Genomic DNA, 22,206 nt, shown 5'->3' on the forward strand with positions numbered 1-22,206 from the left:
GATGTTCTTTGAAACAATCTTCACCTTACTATTAAAAGTAATATACTTTTCTGTTATAAGGAGGCCGCTTGTTGGTTCCCAGTAGTTCAGATCTGAAATAATCACAAAGAAACTCTATTAATTAAGTCACTGCTTGGCCCATTAGCTCTAGCTTCTTATTGGCTAACTCTTACATATTAATTTAACCCATTTCTATTATTCTATGTATCACCATGTGACTGTGGTTTACCGGTTAAAGTTCTGGCGTCTATCTCCAGTGGCTTCTCCCTGACTCTGCCTCCTTTTTCCCAGCATTCAGTTTAGTTTTCCCTGCCTACCTAAGTTCTGCCCTATCAACAGGCCAAGACAGTTTCTTTATTCACCAGTGGTATTCACAGCATCCCAAGGGGAATCCCATATCACTTTTCATTATTTTAATTTTGGCTTTAACATAAATAACTTACTGTGAGAGCACACATAACTTTGGGATTTTATTGATGCTTTTTCATCTTTAATGATAATTGTCCTGGACCAAACAACACAGCATATTTCTTGGTGACTATTGCTAATGAGTGTTTTACTCAGAAAAGATTTTAATGAAGATCAAAATATAAACAATGAAGTCGAAGTTATTCATTTTTCCTATATGATGGTAAATATAATAATTATTAAAAGTTCATTTCATGATCTAAAAAATATGTATACACCAAATCACTTTTTCTAAACTCACATCTGTAAAGATATCTCATTGAGCCTCTTGGTAAATGCTAACACTATTAGCTCTGATAGGACATGATCTACTCTTTCTTTTTTTTATTTCTAACACTATCATGAAATGCATGGTACCTTACTTGAATATGCACATATCTAAGAGTTATAAGAATGTTTATTATGGCTAATTTTTACCAATCTAGAAATATGAATAGAATTGGATTTTCCATTGGCTACAATGATAATAATTTTTTAAAAAGGTCTAATGACTTCACATTTCAGATGGAAAATCAAGTACCTCAAAGATTTAATCTTTCCAGTACTTTTTCTTAGGAAACTACAGAAAAACAGGCTAAAATAAAATTACTTTATAAAGTAAGGAGGAAAAGATATAGGGCCCACAAAGCAGGTGACAATGCATAGGAAAATATGAAAAGAATTTGTGTCAAGTTGTCAAAAAAAGAAATCACAGCTTGATAGTAGAAGAGAAGATCTATCCTGAAAGCCACATGTGGCTCCAGAAAGGATGTTTTCATTAAAAGATAAGTAGAATGGAGTGGTGTGCTGGCTGCACGTCACCAATCTGGCCTCTTATAAAGGGAACTCAGAGATACAGAGCTGTCAGACAGTACAGAATACTGTCGTTCCTCACATGAAGAGTATCAGGTGATGGGCATGTTCCCAGAGGGATCTGTCAAAGTGCTGCAGAAATATCTGCATATCCATGTTTGTTCATTGATTTCATCTTTTATTGATCACAGTACAAGATAGAGAATCTGCCTTGATGCTCTTCAGCAGTTGAATGGATAAAGAAAATAGGTCATGTATACTACACTTGCCCATTGTACTGACTGGTTTGTATGTCAACTGACACAGGCTAGAGTCATCAGAAGGAGCCTCAGTTGAAGAAATGCCTCCATGAGATGGAGCTGCAAGACATTTCCCCATTTAGTGATCAATGGGGGAAGGTTCAACCTATGGTGGGTCCCGAGTTATATTAGAAGGTGGGTTGAGCAAGTCATGGGAAGCAAGCCAGTAAGCAGTACTTCTCCTTGGCCTCTACATCAACTCCTGCCTTTGGGATCCTGCCCTGTTTGATTTCCTGTCCTGACTTCCTTCAGTGATGAACAGCAACACTGAAGTGTAAGCCTAATAAATACTTCCCTCCCTAACTTGCCTTTTGGTCATGGTGTTTCATCACAGCAATAGAAACCCTAACCAAGACAACCATAAAGAAAAATAAAATTGTGTCATGTGCGAAAAATAATGAAGGAACTAGAGGGGGATCATGATTCTAAAAATCTAGATTCAGAAAAACAAATATCATGTTTCTCCCCTATGCATAATATAGGCTTATATACATATGCAAACGTATTTATATCTCTATACATGCACGTATATATGGCATGCAGGCACAGAGGGTCTATTTGAGGGATAAAGGAGGGCCAGGAAAGGACAGAGCAGAGAGGACAGGAAAAGTCAGATAGCAGGGTGAATGTGAGCGAAGCACATATGAAACATGTATGAAAACACAGCTTCATTATTGTATTGATAACTTTACAAAAGACTACTTGGTAAGTATCGTAGGGGGAGGAGGAAGGTAATTGATAACCTTAAAGGAAAAGGTCTTACTGGAACCTGTAATCATGCTGCAATACTTGAAGACAGCAGTGAAAATGCACATATACACATACACATGCACACATTCACAATATGCATATCCACACAGGCAGACATACACAATACATACACACATATACACAAATGCACAATGGACATATACATAGGCAGACATATACAATACATATACACACATGCACAAATATATAATACACATATACACAGGCAGACATTCTCAATACATATACACATGCATGCACACATACACAATGCATATACACACACATAAATATAGACACACATACAATACATATACACACATATACACATACACATGCATACACACATGTGCACACATACACAGTACACATATATACACAGGCAGACATAGACAATACATATACACACATAGGCACACATATAGACATACACATACAAAGTTCACATATACATACCGGCAGATATACATGATACATACACACATGCCCACATATACACATATACATGTACACACATGTGAGCACACATACCTACATATATACACAACACATGATCATAATAATGAAAACACTAAAATGGACTTAACCAAAATATATGACGTTGACTATGCTGGAGGTTAAGAGAAAAAATCCTCATCAGCTGTGGAAGGACATCAGCAGGTAATGTCTGAAGGTTAAGAATGGCCAGTTTTCAGATAGTTATGAGTAGAAAGCTGGATTGGGGATGCAGTTTAGTGATAGAGAACTTATCCAGCATCTGCAGGGTCTTGGGTCAAATCTCCTGTGCCAGTAGAAACAAATAAAACATAGAGGCAAGTTCCAAAGAGTTGAAAATATAAAGTAAGTGTCCACAAGGACAGGAAACTGGAGGATGAAGGTAAAGGATGCAAGGGGAGTTGGGGGCTTCTGGGGTGAGCAGAGCAGCCCCAGGCTGCAGTTGATCCCAAACAGTGCCGGGTTGTCTCTCAACCAAATTGCAGCACTTCTGCTTTAAGTACCTGCTCTTCTCTTCCACATTTTCTTGTTTCTCCATAAAGTGTGAAGTGATAACAGGAGTGTGTTGGCTCCGTTAGCAGAAGCAAACATCACACTGAGCCCACAACATAATGCTCTTCAAACCCAGGTCATCAAATGTTTCAAATTCAAAACACAGATACTAATAATTTATTAAATAAAAATGAATCCATCCGAAACTCATTCCCCTGATGGTGAGGCATCTGGTGTGATCATAAGAATTCATTAGGCAAAAACACTTGCTTCTCCATCCTGCGGTGAAAACAATGTGCCCACTAAGTTAAAACCCTAAGACATGCAAGTGTATTTAAAGCTAATTGTGAGGTACGAGTACTTCGTAACTGTCTTCAAGTGCATCAGGGGTTCCCAGCAGCTAGAAGGGAAACATTTAAATTTTCTAAATGCTTTACATACATATTCCAAAAAGCTGCGAATTTCACAGCAAACTACTGTAAAAATAAAACAGAGAGGCCGGGCAGTGGTGGCGCATGCCTTTAATCCCAGCACTCGGTAGGCAGAGGCAGGCGGATCTCTGTGAGTTCGAGGCCAGCCTGGTCTACAAGAGCTAGTTCCAGGACAGGAATCAAAAGCTATGGAGAAACCCTGTCTCAAAAATCCAAAATAAATAAATAAATAAATCAGAGAGGATAAGCCTGGCGGTGCTGGTGCTTTAATCCCAGCACTCGAGAGGCAGAGGCAGGCAGATCTCTGTGAATTCAAGGCCAACCTGGTCTACAAGAGCTAGTTCCAGGACAGGTTCCAAAGCTACACAGAGAAACCCTGTGTCAAACCCCCCCCCCCCCAAAAAAAAAACAAAAACCAAAAAACAAGGAGAGAGACAGCGCCATGATTATCAGCACTGGCTGCTCTTTCAGAGGACCCAGTTTCAGTTCCCAGCACCACTATCTGTAAGTCCTGTTCCAGGGGACTCAACACCCTCATATATACAAGCAAAACATCAATGCTCATAAAAAATAAAAATAAATAAATTATTTAAAGTTTAAAAAAAGAAAAAGAGAGCCAGGTAGTGGTGGCACATGCCTTTAACCCAGCACTTGGGAGGCAGAGGCAGGCGAATCTCTGTGAATTCAAGGCCAACCTGGTCTACACAAGAGCTAGATCCAGGACAGCTAGGGCTGTTGCACAGAGAAATCCTGTCTTGAAAAAACAACAAGAAAAAAAGAGCGAGAACTCTCAGTTGGCATACTTGTTTGCTCTTTGCTCCCTTGCCCCCTTAAAACAGTGAAGCCTCTGAGAACGAGTTTGTAAAGTAGCGTTTTCAGTTCCAAGTGCCATAAAAGGTTGCAGAGCATTTTGTTAGCAAGTCTTCCTTTCAGTGGCATCTTACACAAAACTCAAATACAAGTGGATCAAAGACCTCAACATAAAACCAACCACAATGAAGCTCATAGAAGAGAAAGAAGAAAGTAGCCACAAGCACATTGGCACAGAAGACCACTTCCCAAATAGAATTCCAGTAGCACAGACACTGAGAGCAACAGTCACTAAATGGGACCTCCTGAAACTAAGTAGCTTCTGTAAAGCAAAGGGCATGGTTAACAAGACAACCTACAGAATTGGAAAAGATCTTCACCAGCTCCACGTTAGACAGATGACTGATCTCCAAAATATACAAAGAACTCAAAAACTAGACATCAAAAGAACAAATCCAATTTTTAAAATGAGGTACAGCCCTAAACAGAGAATTCTCAATAGATGAATCTCAAATGGCTGAAGGGCACTTAAGGAAATACTCAGCATCTTTAGTGCATATGAATACACTCGATAACTGTCTTCCAGTTTAGCTTATAGTTCAGCTAGTCAACAATGGCAGTCTACCAACAGAAGATCCATGAATCCAGTAGTTGTTCAGCTCACAAGGATGAATATCTCTGCTGGTTTTCAGCATATGTTGGAATTTCAAAGATGTGGGCTATAATGTAATGTCCTTTCACTGATATTATAATGAAAAAAACGGATGTGCCAACAAGAGAAAGACCCAGAATAAGACAGAGAAAGATAGAGAGACAGAGAGAGAGGAACATTTTTCCTTGTCCTTTATATAGACTGCCAGCAGAACGTGTGGCCCAGATTAAAGGTAGGTCTTCCCAGCTCAAAAGATCTGGACTAAAAGTAGGTCTTCCTATTACAAATTCAAATTATTTAATTAAAAAAAATCCCTCACAGGTGTAGAGATTTTAGTTAATTCTAGATGTAATCAAACTGGCAACCAAGAATAGCCATCACATCATTCTTAGCCATGTACCCAAAGTATGCTTCATCTTACCACAGACACTTGCTCAACCATGTTCATTGATGCTCTATTTATAATAGTCAAAAATTATAAACAACCTAGAAGTCTCTTAATAGCTGAATAGATAAAGAAAATGTGGTACATTTATACAAAGGAATATTACTCAGTCATTAAAAAAAGGAAATCATGGAATTCATAGGTAAATAGATGGAACTATAAAAAAGATCATCCTGAGTGAGGTAACCTAGACCCAGAAAGACAAATATGGTATGTGCTTGCTTGTCTGTGGGTATTAACTGTTAAGTCAATGATAACCAAGCTACAATCTCTAGAACCACAGAGGGCATATAAAGAGTAAAGGACTAGAGGGGACAGCTAGGGGTCCCTTGGAAAGGTAAAAAGAATACAATAGACAGCTAGAGATGGACTGGGGGTGGACTGGAACAGGAGGATCAAGTGGAGAGGGCCAGGGATGTGAGCTCGCAGCAAGTGAGACAGAATGCACAGGGCCTGCACAGGTCTGTACCAGTCAGGGCCTGGAGATGAAAAGAGATGTGGACACATGCTCCAACCCCTAAGCAGAAGTTATCTCAAATTGACAACTTCTTGCAAATAAAAATTTAGTTTTCTCCAAAGGAGTCTCACTGGGAAAGCAAACTACTAGTAAGGTTCCATAAGGGTACGCTGCTGCCCAGAATTAGATAACCAACAGAAAACCTGCTCAAGGGCACCTTTGGAGGCTCCTTGTCTCATAATGTCATAGCATGGGTTTTTTTATCCTAATTTTTATTTTTAATTTTAATTTATTTGCATTTTTTCCTTTTACCCTATAAGTCCTCTGAGTATATATTATGGCTTTTGATTAGTGTTTTTATGGGATTCTGAGTGTGCGTACGAATGCATCTCTGATTCTTGTGCCCTCTCTTGGGCTCTTTTCCTTCTGTTGGTTTCTCTCTTGCCAGGAATGATTATAGAATAGATAATCCAGGTTCCCTGGATATCCAGCGCAGTCACTTTTCGCTGACTCACAACCCTTCAGAGCCCAGTGTTAGCCATCAGTTTGGCCCACTCCAGATAGCCATATCAACACCACGTTGACAAAACCTTAATGGGTCCTTACAGCTTTTTTTGTTCTTGTCAGAGTTCCCATCCCTGGAGTCTTGGCCACAGAAGCTCCCATGAACAGAAACACTAAAAGTTAAATTGCACTTGGCAGGCCAGCAGACAGGACAGCTCAGAGTGGAGAATTCTGACAGAGAGTAGAGGAGGCCCTACAGAGTAACTCCTCTCAGCAGAAAAGACATGACTGCTTAATTTGTTTACATTCCTGGAGCTAGCAGGCAGCCCTGCTCTTGGCAGTCTTCACCACTTGCAGATGTTAGGTATCAAGACAGGGATTAGCAGCCTTGTGAGCCATTGAAGTCTGAACCCTTCCTTGTGGTTAACTTCAGACCTTGCCTCCCACTTCCCTAGTAACAGTAGAAAGGTAAACATCGCCTTTGACACTTCTTAGGATTTAAATTGCCATATGAAAAGGTAGATGGGTAAGAGCCTTGTTGAGGACCCTTAAGGCACAGACATTTCCTCCTGGCAAGAAAAATAGAATCTATCTCAAGATCTAAGTGTAGACTTGATATTCTGCTGTCAAAGGCTAGACTTCCAGCACCCTTTTCTCCTCCCTTAAGAGTTAATTCAGCTGGGCCTGTCAATCACCTGGCCAGGAGACCACTCTCGCAAAGCTGATTCCCTTGAAGAACTGCTAAAGAGCTGGGATAAAACTCATCCCATTAATAAGTTAAAGCATTTATTCTATCCAGGCAGCTCTTCCCCTCGGTGCAGCTGCTGACAGAGCAGTCTGCAGCCTGCCTGTTTCTTTTCGCTGTTGATGGAGCCTCTGTCTGTAGCCTGACTGCTTTTCTGGGCTAGAAAGGCTCCTTTTCCTTTTCCTGGACAAAAGCCTAAACAGGAACCCTGACACCTGGGCTTCCTCAATTTCTCTGGAGCCTTCTCTCCTTCTGTGTGCAGGGCCTTGCTCCATCTACTCCCATCATATTTTCTGTTATTTCTCATACCTTTCACCCCAGGGTTTCCCTCTCATTTATACTTTAATCCATCTTTCCCCTTTTCCTATTTTACTTCTGAAGCTTGGATACCTGCAGTTCTAAAAACGCAAAAATGTTTTTCCTTGGTCTGTACCCTAGAATTGTCTCCAAACCTTTTCTGTGAGATGAGATACGGGCTCAAGTGTCCTCTACAGAAGCTACATGAGGACATCTGTCAAGTCAGTGGGTCTTTCACTAAAATGGGACACTCACCAGGTGTGGAGAACACAAATCTAAGTGCCCAGGAAAGACTCAATATACCAATAGTTAGGGCAGGGAAAGACAAAAACCGAAGGACACATCTCTCCCAACAGATGTATGAAAAATTAAACATGAAAGAACAGGCCACTTAGAGGTCTGACCATAAGCTAATAGTTCCTCTCTACCAGAAACTGAAGATAATAAAATAGCTGGAAAGTTGAAAAGGAAGAAGCCCCAATTTTAAAGGGTCAGTAACAACACTGATGATTCAAATAAACTGTAACATAAGCTGAAATAAATCCTTTCCTCCCCCAAGTTGCTTTTGGTCAGTGTTTTAACACAGTAATAAGAACCCTATCACATACCCTATAGACAGATATAACCCTACAAACCCTAGTTAGGACATAAACCTACAGGCAACATTCCATTAAATGTGAATAGACAATATTTCCAATAAAACAAGACAGTATGTGTTATGAAATTTTGCTGTGGATCCCAAGCAGCTTGCGGTGGGTCCACAAACCAAGGTGGCTGGCCCCAACCATGCGACGGTGGGTGAGTCCTGCAGACAGTGAGTCCCTGGAAAGTGCAAGTTCCCAGAGAAGGTGCAAGTTCCCAGCAGGAATGGTGTGGGGCAGGTGGTGTGTGGGAGGCACATGGACAGACACGTTGTACAGAATAGAATTGGATATTTATTAGTTGAATTATGGAGGGGAAGGGGGTGAGAGAGAGAGAGAGAGAGAGAGAGAGAGAGAGAGAGAAAGAGAAAGAGAAAGAAGGGGAAAGAAAAGGGAACAGAGAGAAGCCAAGATGGTGAGGGAGGGAGGGGCTGCAAGGAGTGGGCATGGCTTTTCTCTTAAAGTAACAAACAAGCATAGCAATTTGACAATTATTTCCAGTAAAATACAAGGATACCAAATCAACACCCAAAAAATCAGTAACATTTCTAAATAGCAATAACATACTTGCCAAGAAATAAATTAGAATATCCCATTCACAATAGCTTTTTAAAATTGCCCAGGGAGTAGAAGGCTTCTACAATAAAACCTTTAAGATACTGAGGCAAAATGTTAAAGGAGATAGAGATAGATAGGAGAAGACAGAGATAGTCAGGAGAAGACAGAAATAGTCAGGAGAAGACAGAGATAGACAGGAGAAGACAGAGATAGCTTTCAAGGCTAAGGGTTATCACAACTAATATCGTGACATGGTTGGGCTACAAAAAAAGTGGTTTACAAATTCAATCCAGTTCCTGTTAAAATTCCAACTGTGGCTGGGCAGGTGGTGGCACATGCCTTTAATCCTAGCACAGTGGAGGCAGAGGCAGGCAGAGTTCAAGGTTAGCCTGGTCTACAAGAGCTAATTCCAGGACAGGAACCAAAGGTACAGTGAAACCCTGCCTCGAAAGAGAGAGAGAGAGAGAGAGAGAGAGAGAGAGAGAGAGAGAGAGAGAGAGAGGGAAAAAAGGAAAAAAAAATCAATTGTATTTTTCACAGAAAAAAATCCCTAAAAAAAAAAAATCCTAAAATTCATATAGAAACACAAATGACCCTAAAGAATCCTAATTCTGGAGATATCACAATATCTGTGAAATTACCAGACACAAGAAAAGATCACAAGATACACAGCAGAATCCATTTTGAGAGTTTAATAGAAAGAGAAAGGCATGTGTGCAGGCCTGGGGAGAGCTTGTGCGGAGAAGAGAGCATGGAGTAGGCATGTTCAGCTTTTAAAGGCTGCCTAGCACATGCTCACTGGGGCTTACGAAGCTGTGTCATGTGTAGATCACATGACCACACTGCACATAGATCACATTGGGCTTGAGGATCCTGGGTGACTGTGTAAGTTGCCTGAACGCACTTGATGGTGCATGCACGGCCGTGGAACCCATAAGTGACAGCGCTTCAAGTGCTAGGCATTTGGTGATAGAAATAACGGCTGTGTCTAATGATGGCCCCTCTAACAAGCTGAGTAGTTCACTGGAAATTTGAATATGTCATTGTAGATACAGAGAAACTGGTAAAGCAGACAGGAGAAAGAGGGAAAAGGGATAATCAGAAATGAAAACATGAGTGGTTCCTGACACAGGAGAGTGGAGTACAGTGCTGAGACTTTATTCCTCTGGAACTGGAGACAAAGAAGCTGATCGTGATATCCTCTGGAACTTAAGGTAGCAGGACCCTGTTGAGTTACCATATATGAGGAGAGGGTGTCCCAAGCTGAAAGAGGAAAAGGTCTGAGATGAGATAGGTGAATCCAATGAGGGAGGCCCTCAAGTGTGGCAGCTGTGGGTGGGAGTTACAAGAATTGCCTTAAAGGGACCCTTCCATTTAGAGGAAAGGGGTGAAGGACATTGGTCTGGAAGAGAGAAAAGGACCTGGTCCCCAAAGTTAATTGGAGATGGACAGGGGTGGGTGCGTGGTTGGGGTAGTGAGTGGTCAGTAAAGTCCCATAAGAGGGAGCAGAGGTGATGTAACAATGGAATGAGCAGGTGATCAGGGAGGGGTGAGGGTTTAGGTGAGAGGCAGGGACTTAAAACCGGTCGCCCATACATGAGTTCAAAGGGAGAGATGGAAGGAGGTCTTTTGGGGAGTGCCCAGACTCTCAAAAGAGTCAGGAGCAAAAGCTTACCTAGTTAAGGTGAAGCTTCTGTGACATCTTAACAAGAACATTTTTAAGGAACAGTTAGTTTGTTCTACCTTCCCTGAGGACCTAGGATAGTATGGGATATGAAAATGTCAGGGAATGTTAAGAGCCTTAGATAAAGTTTGAGAGATCTGGGAGGTAAATTCTGAGCCATTATCCAGCTAAAGAGATGTTGGGATTCCAAAATGGGGAGTAATTTCCTGAAGAAGAATATCAAAAACCATCTGGGCCCTCTTGTTAGTGGTGGAAAACACTTCAATCCACCCATACATGGTGTCTACAAAATAGGAGCTATTTAACTCATCTGCCTGTGGGCATATGAGTAAAATCAAGTTGGCAGTCAATCCCCAGAAGGGAGCTCCTGGCCTGGGGGGTGGGAAAAGGGAAGCTATGATATTTGGACTTGGGATCTGACTTTTGACAGATTTTTACAAGAGGCAGTGACAGTTTTTAAGAACTCTAAGTCCTATCCACGGGGTTGTGGCATGTGCCTTTAATCCCAGCACTCAGGAGGCAGAGGCAGGCAGAGCTCTGTGAGTTCAAAGCCAGCCTGATAAAAAAGAACTCCAAGTCCTCAGGGGTAGGTTGGAGGTGAGCCTTGACAAATTGAGACAGAGCCTGACTATTAGGAAGGAAGGGCGTATGTAGGCAGGATACAGAATTTGCTGAGTGTCAGAGGGGGTCTGCAAGAGTGTGGGTTGTACTGTATGAACTCCCTGAGGTGATTGAGGTAAGTCTGTGCCCTAGAGGGCTGATGCCCTGGCTGCTTGGTCACCTCAGTTATTTCTCTTAGAAATGATGGAGTTGTCGGTCTTATGAGACTAGCAGTGAATAATTTCTATAACTTTGGGGAGATGGGAGGCCTTTAACATGTCCATAATGTGGCCTGAGTTACTTATGCATCCTCCTTTCGTCATAAGAACCCACACTCTTTCCAGACAGCTGTGGGGGATGGAAGGATATGAAAAGCATATTTGAAGTCTGTGTAAACATTTATGGATTGTCCCTGTGCCAATTGGAGGGCATGGGTGAGGGCTATTAATTCAGCCTGCTGGTTAGTGGTATGGGCGGGGAGTGCCTGTGCCTCTACCACCTCAATATCTCACACTAGGGCATAGCCTGTCCTACGGGTCCCCTCATATATACCAGGTATAAATGGCCTGAGGCAATGTGCCCTCCTGTGTGTGTGAGGGGTGGGACAGTAGTTCCTCTAAGGTTTCTATGTAGGAATGAGATGGAGAATAGTTAGAAGGTCTAGAATGAGAGAGGGTGCTGAGTTTGGGTAATGTTCCTGGTAGGATCCTGTAATTGGTTGACAATGGGAAATGGTGTTTAGTGACAGTGGGGTTTTAGGTGTCCCAGACTTGGGGGTCCACCTGAGAGGCTGGCAAAGGAAATGACACATTGGAGTTGGTAGGGTGGGAGGCTTAGGAGGAGGAGGAGAGGAGCTGTCAGTGAGTCAGGGGTCAAGGGAATGAAAGGAGCACATAAAATAGAAGCTCCCACTTTAGATTAAAAAAAAATTTCTTCCCATTAGAGGTACAGGCAGGTTGGCATGACCAAAAATGAATGAGTGAGAGGAATAACCCTAAAATTATATTGAGTGGTGGGGTCTGCTGAGGTAGATAAGGCTGTCCCCCTACCCTGACAATAGGGAAACTAGAAGCAGAGGAAGGCCCCCCAAACTCCCTCAGTACCGAGTATGTGACTCCAGTGTTCAAGAGAAAGGAGAGGAACCGTCCCGATACCATGATATTCACCCATGGCTCCCTATTACAGATGATGGTTGTGGTTGGGTCAAGGGAGCCCAGGCAGCCTCAATCGTCCATGACCAGCGCTAAAAAGTCAATTTAGGAGTTGTCTGGATCTGCTGTCTCCATGCCACAAGGTGCACGAGGACAGTCAACCACCCAGTGCTCCTCCCTATGTCACTTTGGACTTGATCTCAGGGGAGGGGGACCATATGAAGATTAGGACACATCCGAGCTGAATGCCCATTTTCTCCACATTTAAAATGTGGGCCTGGCAGCCCTCCAGCCCCAGGGGACAAGGGAATGACACAGACCTAACAGGTAGTCAGGTAGTCGCCTTAGCTGGTTCAATGACCTTGACCAGCATTTGAAATTTCTGTCTACTTCTTTTGTTTATTAGTTTTTTGAGACAAGGTTTCTCTGTAGCTTTGGGGCCTGTCCCAGAACTAGCTCTTGTACACCAGGGTGGCCTTGAACTCGCAGTGACCTACCTGCCTCTGCCTCTCACGTGCTGGGATTTAAGGCGTGCACCACCACTACCCAGCCTGTCTATGGTTTTTATCCTACCTTTCATGGTACAACTTAAAAGCCTCTGAGACTTCTGCCTGTGGTGTCAAGAGGCTTTTCTCCAAACACTTGAGTTTAAACCTAGTGTTGGGAAGCTCTGGGAAAAGAAATGGGTCATGTGAAGCTGACCTCTGGGGTCTCTGGATCTAAATTAGTGTCCTACAAGAGAGCCTTTGTGAGGCATTCCAAGAATTGAGAGAGATTCTCATTCTTATCCTGAAAGATATTTAGGACTTCATCATAGTTTACTAGCTCGAGGGCAGCCTTATGGAGACCTGCCAGGAGGCAAGTCATAAACTGGTCTCTAGCTAAAATACCCACTGGGGTGTTATAATCCCAGTGTGGATCATGCTCAGGGATCACCTCTGCCCCAGGGGGGTGTGCTGCATTAGTCTGGTGGATCTCATGTATGTAAGTATCCTGGCCGGCTCCCAAACTCTCCTGTGCTCCTCGGGAAGCAGGTTATTAGTTAGGATCATAAAAATATCATGAAAGGTGAGACTATAAGATTGGGTAAAGTGTTGGAATTGTTTATGAATGAAGTAGAATTAGACATGTAAGAACTCAGGTTTTGTTCAATGTGAGAGAGTTCTGAGAGCGAGAAAGGAATGTGTACCTTGACAAGCCCATCCACACCAGCTACCTCTCACAAAGGGAGAACAATGGCTGACTTGGTTTGGTCAGGGTGGGTTCCTTAGCAGCGGCGAGAGCACATGAGAGGAGGGGTGGAAGTGGGGCCTAGCATGGGCGGCTGCAGTGGCATGGCACCTGAGAGGAGGAAGCCATAGGAACTGACAGAACAGTTGGTGGGGGTCGGGGTGCTGGAGAGGTAGAAGTAGCTGTCTGCTGCGGCCGGAAAGGTGGGGGTTCATTACCAGGGTCCAGAGCAGAAGTGGGGTGTTCCTCTGGCTTAGATGGCTTAGCCAAGAACATGTGAGGGGGTGAACAGGTTGCAAGGACAGAGGGCTTAGAACTTAGAAAAAGGTTTAGATATAGGGGAACTCCTTCCCTCTGCCTGTTCACTGAGAAAAGTTAGAAAGTTCCCACAGAATAAGGTGCCATTAGGCGGCCATTTAGGTTATTGTCTAAAAGGTACTTAGGTCATTTCTTAGTGCAAAGGCAGAGAAGCTCAGAAATCTGTAAGTAAGCTTAGAGGTTTTAGGATCTCTAAAAGATATCCCAGGAGTGGAGGTTGGACTGATAGTCTTGGAAGGTTTATTCACCATGACTGAGGAGGAGAGACAGGACCCGAAGGCTATAACGTCTTTGAGACAGGGTCAGGCCAGTCCGAGGTCCATCAGCACAGGGACTGGGAACCATGCTGGACCATTCCGAGTGGTCCAAAATGAGAACAACCGTCCAAAAAGGACAATGGTCCAAGACAAGAAACAAGATCCCAGCAGTGGGGAAATATCAGAGATGAATGCCAATGAAGGGCTCAACCATAGCCTTGAGAGCCATGGTTGCGGGTGGTTTCTACCATTACTAGGAATACCAGAATTTCTGGGAGCTCAACGGTTTGGAAAAACAGTTAAGCTGACCAGAAGAGAAAAACCTCAACAATCAAAGCCAGTGGTGTGTGTAGAGGTTGGTGGCCTGGCAGATGGAATGTGGGTGGTTGTAGAGAAACCTGGTCCAGGGTCCTGAACCCAAGAAAGTAAAGTCGGGAGAGCCTGTGGAAGATTGGCACCATTGAAATTACCAGGCGTGAGAACTGTGAGACACACAAAAGAACCCACTTTAAGAGTTTATTATAGAGAGAAAGACACATGTGCAGGCCTGGGGAGAGCTGGTGAGGGAGAAGAGAGTGCAGAGTGGGAGTGTCCATCTTTTAAAGGCTGCTCAGCGCATGAGCACAGGGGTTTACATAGCTGTGTTGTGTGTAGATTACTTGACCATGCTGCACGTAGATCACGTGGGGCTTGAGGGCCCTGGGTATCTATGTAAGTTGCCTGAACGCTTGATGGCACATGTGCAACTGTGGAACCCAGAAGCGCCAGTGCTGGGCAATGGAAATGATAACAGTCTGTCCTCAAGTTACAACAGAGCTATAATGACAAAAACAGATCCAGGCATGTAGGCTAATAGAGTAAAATAATACCCTGGTTAGTTTATTGTCAAATTGACACAGGTTAGAGTTGCTGGGGAAGAGAAACGTTAATTGAGAAAAAGCTCCTTCATCTTGCCTGTTGGCAAGTCCCTAGGCCATTCTCTAGGTGGATGTGGGAGGGCCAAGTCCATCATGAGCAGCGCCACTCCTTGGCAGGTGGTTCTGGGTTTTACAAGAAAGCAAAGTGAACAAGCCAAGGGGAGTAAGCCAGTAACCAGAATCTTCCATGGCCTCTGCTTGAGCTCCTCCCCTGGTTCCTTTCACGATAGAATATAAGCTGTAAATTGAAATAAAGCCTTTGCTGCCAAGTTTCTTTCATTCAAGTTGTGTATCACAACAATAGAAAGCAAACTAGAATGAACAGCAAACCTGGAAATCAACCCAGACAACTACAACCGCATAAATTTCAACAAAGAAGTAAAAAACATGTCCTGGAGAAAAATAGTGTCTAACGAATGGGGATAAAGACACTGGGCATCTCTAAGAATGTAATTACATACTTATCTCTAGAATTGACCAATGAGATTATACAAAATTTCAAGGCCATGTACAGCAAAAGAAACATAAGCATGAGAATGTAGAGAAAAATCTTTGCCAAACACACATCAAGCAGGTGTTCATATCTACGACATATAAAAAACTTCAAAATATAAACATCAAAGAACCAATTTTTAATCAATAAATAGACTAATGAACCAAATAGACCACAAATCTTCCCAATTTTCTTGACCTGCTACCTAGAAAGCAATAATATAGGCAAAATCCAATGGCTACTCTGTTATGCGTTTATTAGATTATATATTAATTAAGATAATCTAAGAGCCTTACAACAAGTACTGACATTTCTGTAATCCAGCCCCATAAAGTTTAGGCTGAACTCAAGATTCAGTCTGATGGGTCAGTAGCAGATCTCTCTCTCTCTCTCTCTCTCTCTCTCTCTCTCTCTCTCATTTAGGGTGTATGTTTCTTCCTTCTTTAAGGTACCTAGCAGGGAGGAAGATGCGAAAGAAAACAAAACATATTAGATTTTCCATGCCAGGGACTAGAAATTCTTTCCGGGTCATAATATGTTGACTAGAAATAGTGAGGACGTCTAAAATGAGGCTCATGTTTAATTTCCCTCACAAAATAGAAACAAGTATGATGAGCACATATAGACAGTCTCAGTCACATAAGTTAATTCGCTCCCTCCACCAATTAGAAGCAGCAAAGTTATAATAAACAAACCTTCCTTTCGCTACATCTTTGTGCAATTTCTCCTGACAGATATCTAGACCATGCGAAAAGGGCATGTGGAAGTGTTTTCCAATTTATGTTTAAAATAAGAACTCTTGAGTAAACATCTGTGGTGGTCTTAATAAAAATGGTCCCCATAAGCCCATAGGGAGTGGCATTATTGGAGGTGTGGCCTTGGAGTAGGTGTGGTCTTCTTGAAGGAAGTGTGTTATAGAGGGAGGGCTTCGAGGTTTCAGAAGCTCAAACCAGGCCCAGTGTCACTTTCTCTTCCTGCTGCCTGCCCATCCAGATGTAGAAATCACAGTTACTTCTCCAGCGCCATGTCTGCCATCACGCCACCATGCTTCCTGCCATGACAATAACGGACTAAACCTCTGAACTGTCAGTCCCAATTCAATGTTTTCCTTCATAAGAGTTTCCTTTGTAAGGTCATGGGGGTTCATCACAGCAATGGAAACCCTAAGACAAAGCCTTATCTTTCTCATGGAACTCTATCAGCTTCTAGTATATCCTTAGTACATCCTAAGAAGCTGACATTCGGAGCATTGCACAATCTGACTTTCTTTTTAAAAAAAAGAAATATTTATTTATTTATTATGTATACAATATTCTGTCTGTGTGTATGCCTGCAGGCCAGAAGAGGGCACCAGACCCCATTACAGATGGTTGTGAGCCACCGTGTGGTTGCTGGGAATTGAACTCAGGACCTTTGGAAGAGCAGGCAATGCTCTTAACCTCTGAGCCATCTCTCCAGCCCCCTGCACAATCTGACTTTATCATCAAAACTATTCTCTCTACTATGCTTCAAACAGATCTTCTACTTCTCTTGAATTGGTCAGCTCCTAAATACATCATGTCTATGTATTTCAAACACTGGACTTGAAATTTCTCAATGCTGCATTACTGACAGTATCATTTTAATCCCTCTTGAATCTTCTATTTATTAGTCTAAGAAAATCATAACAGTGTATTTAAATAATGGGAAATGGCACATGAGAAGTACCTAAGCCTCAATGAGCATTTACTTTGCTCCTTCCTTCACAGACTGTTGGAGGCCATAGTAAGAGTTTCTTCTTGATCTGTTTCTGACACAGACTGTGAAAGACCTGGGTAAATACAGACCCCCTACTCCCTAGCAGGAAAAAATAGAGCCAAAAATCTAAGCAGGGAGAGAATAATCAGAAATCTAGTATTAACCAGTTCAGTTTCAGGAACTAGCTGAAGATAAAGTTAGATTGTAATCTTGAGTATAATCTTGACAAACAGGGAGTTGTCCCCTTGTGATCATCACTAGTATTTTCGGAATTTTCTGTGCCGCCCTCCCTACCCCTTTCAGATTACTGGGCTGTGGTTTCTTCCTTTAAAAACCCCTTCTCCCAGTTACTAGGGGTCGAACTCCTCCCCTGTGTGTGTTATGAGTCTCGGCCCCAGTGCACTGGTTCCTGTCTTGTTGATTAAACCTTGTGTGATTGCAGCAAGGACAGTCTCTCATGAGTTACTGGCGGGGTCATGTTATCCCAAGACTTGAGTGAGAGTCTCCCCACACTGGGGGTCTTTCAACTGAGCAACATAAAGAAGGGAGGTTTATCCAGCACTTGAGTTTTTCTGCATCTTAGCATATTTGACATTTAATATCATTTACCTGTGATTTATATTTCATAACCCCATCTTTTCATATGAAAAGTCCAAGTAAATGGTACTGGAATCTGGTGAGGAATTTTTGATGTGTCAAATATGGTAGAGGATAACACTTAGTGATACAAAGCAACCATGTTAGCCCTGGTCTCTTCTCTTTATAGGAGAGTACTAAAGCCATCCTGGGTACCACACTCTTATGACCACACCTCAAAAAGGCAGCACCTTCGGTCAGTGAGATTGCTGAGTGGATAGGCATATGCCACCACATTTAGGACCTGCGTTCAGTCCTCAGAATCCACATTTTAGGAAGGAGATAACTAATAACTAACCCCATAAATTGGCCTCTGTCTCCACACACTGCTGTAGTCTTGGTTAATCTCTCTCTCTCTCTCTCTCTCTCTCTCTCTCTCTCTCTCTCTGTCTCTCTTTCTGTCTTTCTCTCTCTGCCTGTCTGTCTCTCTGTCTGTCTCTCTGTCTGTTTCTCTCTTTTACATACACACACACACACAGACTAAAAAACTTTTTAAGGTTCTACCTTCAAAACACCATTAACATATGAACTTAAGAGTCAAGTTTCCCCAAGTTTGGGAAACCATGTTCAAACCTTAGCACATTCCTGTCACTCATTTTTTACAGTGGTCATTAACATTTCCGTAACTTAGCATTTTCACATTTACTATCATTTATCTTTCATCAGCATCTCGTCTCCACATCTTAGTTACAAGTAATTTGGGAAATTCTACACCATATGTTTCTTTAGGTCCCTATTTCCTTGCATTACAGTAGAGTATTAGATAAATATCTGTCATGACACAATTAAATTAAGTACACTAGCAGTAGACAAACACCAAAAAGAAAGATCCATCCCAACTATTCCACTCTAGCAAAAGAACCTTAAAAATCTATAAAGATTAGTAAGGAAAACAAAATGAAAAATAGCATTTAAAACTTCAATTAAACAGGAAGTTGAAAACACTTGCAAACACTTCATTGAAAACTCAAGATAAACATATGACAAATTAAAAACACCATATCTGTGTGTGGTGTGCATGTGAGTAACTATGTATGCTCAGTCAAAGTTAAAGCAAAAGTGAAAGTTCATTGAAAAGAGCAGGAGGGAAGGGAAGGAAGGGGGAAGGAAAAGAAGAGGGAGAGAAGGAAGGAAGGGGAGAGAAAGGAGGAGGGAGAACAAGAAGAAAGGGAAGAAATCTTTCACGGTGAAGAAAGCTAGCTTGACTAAACAAAGCAAGGGACTCAAGATCCTCAGCACAGTAGGTACAAACCAGAAATCAGTTGCATAGAACTTCCAAAAGAACTTATAGCCATCCTCACCATTTGTGGAAGCTGTGAAGCCACATAAGGCCATGGTGCCCATTTTCACCCAAGGTCATAGCAAAGAAGAGCTCTGAAGAGCAAACGCCAGAGCTGACGTGAGAGGCGGGCTCTGAAGATGGCTTCTCCTACCTGAGCAGGCTTGCTGAGTCAGAGCCTAGCTAAGTAGGCAAGAGGGCAAGGCAGTGACTTCCCACTGTATGGACCCTGATTCCTTCTCACTTCCAGTTCCTCTTGCTTGTCTCTCCTTGCCTGTCTCACCTCCGAATCTCTACTCTTTTGCCTTTCTTCCTTTGCCTCAAAGAACTCAGGCCTTAAAATCATATTTTAACTGGGAATGCACTTTTGCTTTATACATCTCAAATAGAAGCTTAGAAATAAGATTTACTATAATTCATATCAGCAGCCTATTGACCTGGCATCATCCTGTGGTCTGCTTTCAGTCAGAGCCACCTCAAAACCACTCAGGTGGCAGCATCTCCCCTCTGGTTGGTTACTCTCATTCCTCACCTCTTTCCTCACAGGGAGCAACTTCCATTCTTTTCCTTAGATATTTATTTTCTTCATTGATTCCCCTAAGCTGTAGCCATGATACATATGTTTCTTATTTCTGTCTATTCCTAATTCTTAGCTGAACAAATAGAAGCTTTGGTTTTCTCTTTATTTCATGCCACCCCCATACCAAATAATACACTTTTAAATTAGCCTCTGGCTAGGCTGAAAATAGCCTTAGCATACATCCACAAGTAAATAAATGTAAGCACTTTGCTCTTGTTTTATTGCTATTTCAGACTCAACACTAGAGGTTCGTCAGTGTTGGAACAGTGAAAATAGCGTAAATGTTTTAAAATACATGTTTGTCTCTGACAACCACGAACATAGAGGTGTTGCTTGTTTGCTTTCTAAAATAGCGTTTGCTGACCTCTGCTTTTGCTGAGAGAACAAAAGAGCCACAGTGTGTTCTAAGCTACAGTGAGAACACAAAGTGACTTTGCTTCCTAAATACCACAATCACATCCCGATCCCTTGCATCTCAATGCTGTGTTGACAGCCACTTCCCTTCCCATCAAACCATGGCTTTACTTCTAATGGAGATCCTCATTTGCGTGTCATTTGCATATTCAAATTATCTTCCTGTAATTTTGATAATTGTGCATCCTTCTAAGCACAGTGCAACGAGCCTGCCATGCTTCTAAAGATGTGAGCTGAGCCGGGCGGTGGTGGCGCACGCCTTTAATACCAGCACTTGGGAGGCAGAGGCAGGCAGATCTCTGGGAGTTCAAGGCCAGCCTGGTCTACAAGAGCTAGTTCCCGGACGGGCACCAAAGCTACAGAGAAACCCTGTCTCGGAAAAAATAAAAAGATGTGAGCTGAGACTTATTCATTTAGATAATGAATGTTTTATGCTGGGGTCTGTGCACCATTATTCTTGATGCTAAGGAGGCAAGATGGCGTACGATGCAGCCAGCATACTCCAGATGAGTCTCGTGGCTGCACTTTTATTCACATACCAAGGGCATGTTTGTTCCTACTTTTATAAATAACAAGTCAAAACTGACTAGAGGTTTCATTCTGTAGCCTCCTACCTACAGATCCAATGGAATAATACATCCATACATCTGATGTTTACAGGTATCTTTCCCAAGACCTCAGTGCCCATTTTGATTTTCCCCTCTGACCATTTCTTTCCTCTTTTCTTCAGCCACGTAGCTTTTAAAAATATCTTTCATTAAGTCCAGGGATGGTTTCCTGCTCAAACCAAAGCAAGGGCAGGATTGTCTTGTTGGTGTCTCAGACTTGGCTTCTGCGGCACAGAGCTCCAGCAAATGCTAACAATCCTGAAAATCCTGTTCTCCTGCACCTGGGTTTCAAATGATTTTTTTTTCTGTATCTGTTTACGTTTCCTCCCTTTATCTCTCTGCAAACTGTGGTAAAGACTTGCAATCAAAGAACTGCAGAACAGACTCCAGAAAACTCAGCGACAGTAACAAGCGGCACGGCGGCGGTCCTGCTGGTCTAAGTAGGTATTTTAAACAAACTTGGCACAGAACCATTTGCAATCGCTCCTATTTTCACAAAACAAAGTGACCATAAAAGAGCTTTTATCTGTCATGTTTTTCCTCTACACAACTTAAAAAAAAAAAAACTCTTCACATTCCCAATACTCACAGGCAGTTTCTTGTCACATTTTATTTCTGCTCACAATTAATCCTTTGAATATTTTCAATATTTGAAAACTGAAGCTCATGGGCAGAGAGAAGGCCTGGGAGGTTTAAGAATGCTAGCTGCTCTTGCTAAACCAGAGTTTTGTTCCTCATGCCCACAATGGGTGGCTCACAATTCCAGCCTCAGGGATCTGACACCCTTTTTGCACCCTTCTGGGTGCCAAGTTCATGTTTACAAACCACATACTCATGGTCATAACTTAAAATGTGCTCCTTTCAATTTCCATTATTTTGCAGTATTAGTAATTATCTTGGTCAATTTCAGTAAGTAAATAATTTTGACTAGTGATGTTTTGTTTTCATTTACTAATTCATTTCTTCCCCCATTCTGACTCCCCCTCTGTTTTGATTGCCTCTACATAAGCCACACTCCAAATAACAGTTCAGGTTTTCAGCTCTTCAATACTAAAAAGAAGGATGCCCAGGAGAGGCATGTGTCCAGACAAGGATGCCCAGGAGAGGCATGTGTCCAGACAAGGATGCCCAGGAGAGGCATGTGTCCAGACAAGGATGCCCAGGAGAGGCATGTGTCCAGACAAGGATGCCCAGGAGAGGCATGTGTCCAGACAAGGATGCCCAGGAGAGGCATGTGTCCAGACAAGCAACTGTGCACAGTTCTGCTCCTTTTTCCATCACTAGGACAGTAGTCTGCATTATCAAGCTCACAGGAATTCATCAAGTCAACAATGAGTCAGCTTATTATCCCTGAGTCTACTGAGAAATTCTCATTTCTACAGGTTCAAGGCAAAGTGATTATTTTAGGCAGTAGGAATATTGCTGAGGCACCTCGCTGGCAGCCAGCACTGTCTTCCCAAGCACCC

The sequence above is a fragment of the Chionomys nivalis genome, chromosome 21 (assembly GCF_950005125.1).
Source record: "Chionomys nivalis chromosome 21, mChiNiv1.1, whole genome shotgun sequence".
NCBI classification, from domain to species: Eukaryota; Metazoa; Chordata; class Mammalia; order Rodentia; family Cricetidae; genus Chionomys; species Chionomys nivalis.